Consider the following 3,924-nt stretch of genomic DNA (forward strand, 5'->3'; position numbering starts at 1 on the left):
TTCCGATTGTGATCCGATATAATAAAAGATAACCTATTTAATCAAACATCCCAACAAAAAATCAAACAAATTCTCATAATAGCATCAATGCCTTTAATCAAACATCTCAACAATACCAACATCATATCAAACATCTCAACAAAATTCTTAAAATCAAAGACCTAATTAATTTCAACAAAATACCCAAATTATATTTCATTCCTAATTAAACCCTAGAAGACTTAATTTCAAATTAAAATTAAAATTAAGATGCATACATTTATTTTAAGAATAACCTAATAGAAGAAAATAATTAAAGAGGAGAGAATAAGAAGAATACTTGTTTCCTTAGATATGGGAAGAAAGAGAGAACGTCAAGAAGAAGCTGCCAAGACTGTCAACAATTGAACAGCTTGACTATTGCACAACCAAAAGGTAATTGGTTGCTTATATTCCCCACTTTTTTAAAGTTTGACTGGGTCATCCCATAACACAAGCGTGTGGGCTGGTTATAATTTTTAACCTTTTTTTTTTTTTTTTAAAAAAAGTTTGAGTGGGCTATAACACATGTGGGTTGCTTTTAAGTTATACATGAGCTGGGTAGGCATGGGTTTACACCATCACATGCGCTGGATAGGAATAACTTTGCTCACATATAGGTTTTTTTCTAGTGAAAAAATTTGGGGTAGGCAACTGCTTACCCTGCTCTGGTTGAAAAATTAAGTGGTATCTACGTTAAAATCGTAATTGCATATCCACAAAATCGAGAATGAGATCAACTAGGAGAAGTATTTGATCTGATTCCCATACCTTAATTACCCAATTTAAGTTTTCCGATTTATGACTTCTCACATCTGGTAAGTAAACATGAATGTAGAATTTGGGAAAGAAATTAAAATATTCATTTTGGCTCCACAATAAGAGAGGAGGTAGAAATTTCCAAAAAATAAGAAGGTAGAAAGTGAATAAGAGATTGACAAATTTCCAATTAATACAAGGAGTAAGTTATTTATGGACCCTACCAATATGAATTATTTGATATTAAAATAGGTGAGCCGACTAGGGATGGCAAAAATCCCCGTAGGGGCGGGTCCCCGTCGGGTCCCCGATCCTAACGGGAGGAGATTTCAAGGCTAAATGGGTATCGAGTACGGGGATCCCCGAACTTGAAAAATCCCCGACGGGTATGGGGAGGGGATGGTATTGGCGCCCCCATCCCCGAACCCGACTCGAAAATATATATGTTTATATTTAAATAAATATATATATAATTATAATATTTATGTTTAACCCTAAGTTAACTTCCATCTCCTAATTCTTCCTAATTTTCTATGGAATTTCATATTGATATGATTTTGAATAGTTGAGTTGAACTTTATAGTTAATTTGGATGTGTTGAATGATAAGTTAATATGAAACTTAATGTTAAAATGTATGATAAATATTTTTTTATGCAAAAAAATCGGGGATTCGGGGCGGGTATGGGAGATAGTCCCCCGACGGGGACGGGGACGGGAATTCCCCGAAACCTAATAAACGGGGATGGGTTCGGTGACGGGGGCGGGGATGGAGAGCGGGGACCAATAACATTCAATTTCTAGATTTGTTTCATGGTCATTTTATTTTTTGATGTGTTGAAGGATTCCATTCCGTCATCACTTGTTTACATTTTTCATTTGCACTACAAGAAAAACGTCTATTAGTGGCCAACAAATTGGTGATAAAAAAATACCAAACAAGCGCTTAGTGGTCAACCAACTTGTATATTGGTTGGTCAGTTTGTTAACCACTGAAACGCAGTCAATTAGAGCATTCACGGACTACATTGGGCTCCCTAAACCACATTCTTAGCTAAAATTTAGGGAGAAATTGAAAAAACCCACTGTAAACACGAATTTCTTGCGACAAATGAGACAAGAACACGTGTACAAAATAATATTGTATTTATGAAATTTAGGGTTACAATCTCTGTATTGAATCCTCTTATTCGATCTCCAAAGTGTTTAAAGAAAATTTGTGTTTGATACAAGGGTCGTAGAGACTTGATCTTGATCAAACGGGTAGCACAAAGCTTGTTTGGTGTTTGGGATTTTTATGGTGAAGGAACCGGCACGTATTTGTTGTGCTTGGTGGCTCTTCCAAGGTAGGGTGAAGAATGCAGAGAGTTTTCTGTTTCTTCTGAGTGCTAGGTTTTTTTTCTCCGACCTCTTCTTTCGTCTTGAGGCCTCCTATTTATAGGCTTTTGTCGGATGCTTGACCTAAATAACTTTCCTTGATTTGTGGGATTTGATTTGATTTAAATCAATTCCCATAATCTGGCAATTTAACCAGATTATCTTCAATTGATTAACCTGATTAATATTTGATTTAAATCAAAGTCAATCACAGAAGATTCTTTCCTTTAATTTTGTCTTCATCTTGAACCGTTTGATGCACTCCGTCGGATGTCGCCATTTGTCATTTTTGACAACTAATCCAATTTTGATGAGTCACACGCCACATGGGTGAATTACGGGGCCCACGATTTAATCCACCGAACCCTAATTATTTTCTTGTCAATGGAATTTATTACACCAAAATTTCTTTGTCTACAAATTGCCCCCACTTCATGATGCATTGTAGACATGGGCCTTTTCACGTGTAGGAGGTGCAGCTTGAAGTGTTCCCTTTTTTTTTCATTTTTCTATTTTTTTTTTTTTTTTTTTTTGGGGTGATATTATTAAGCTTAATAATATCCAATATTGGTAAGATCTTGGGAAGCAAGATACTTTCCTAAACTAGGAATGAGAAACCCTAGCATCACTAGGAGCTTTGATGGTCATTGGCTTCTTTAAATAACAGTATGTTCATGAATATTGAGATCAACCAAATAGAATAGCAGAGAAACCCTTCTTGTTGGCGAGAAGGTCTACGACTTTGAAGTTTGCATCATCCGAATCTCAGCAACCAAAGTGGTGAGAGTTGCTTGTTGGTAAGCCTGAACCCATTCTTCTTCTTCTTTTTTTATTTTTTTTATTTTTTATTTTATTTTATTTTATTTTATTTTTATTTATTTTTTTCAGTGGAAGCAAGATTGGAAGAGGGTTGGAACGTTAGGGCCTGGTCAGTAAGGTTGGAGGCAGGCCCGATATGGGCTGGAAGGGAGGCCCCAGGCCTGGCGCCCAAGGTGGGCTGGAAGGGAGGTGCTGGGCCTTGTGCTGGAGTTGGAGGCGCTGGGCTGGAGGCAGGCGCGAGGTGGGCTGCTGTACGGACTGGGCAGCCCCACTTTAGCTTGGGGCTGGTCCAAACTGCCCGAAATAATACCTTTTTTTTTCTTTTTTTTTTTCGCAGCATATCTAAAATTTTTCAATTTCTTTTTTTTTTTTTTCCGCAGCACATCTATCCCTTTTTCAAATTTTTTTTTAAATAATATTTTTATAATGATGATATTTATATATGTGTATGTTTTTTATAATAGGTACTTGGAAAGAAAGTGAAGAACGTGGACGTCCTATACCGTTTGGGTTTGATCCATCTCTCCGATTTGGTGATAACCCGCTCAAGTGCTTAGGCTTTACGTAAGTGGAGGACGAGTGAAGAACGTAGACGTCCTATACCGCTTGGGTTTGATCCATCTCTCCAACTTGGTGATAATTTTTTTTTTTATGTAAGTGGAGGATGAGTGAAGAACGTAGACGTCCTATACCGCTTGGGTTTGATCCATCTCTCCGACTTGGTGATAACCCGCTCAAGCGCTTAGGCTTTACGTAAGTGGAGGGCGAGTGAAGAACGTAGACGTCCTATACCGCTTGGGTTTGATCCATCTCTCCGACTTGGTGATAACCCGCTCAAGCGCTTAGGCTTTACGTAAGTGGAGGACAAGTGAAGAACGTAGACGTCCTATCCCGCTTGGGTTTGATCCATCTCTCCGACTTGGTGATAACCCGCTCAAGCGCTTAGGCTTTA

The sequence above is a fragment of the Prunus dulcis genome, chromosome 3 (assembly GCF_902201215.1).
Source record: "Prunus dulcis chromosome 3, ALMONDv2, whole genome shotgun sequence".
NCBI classification, from domain to species: domain Eukaryota; kingdom Viridiplantae; phylum Streptophyta; class Magnoliopsida; order Rosales; family Rosaceae; genus Prunus; species Prunus dulcis.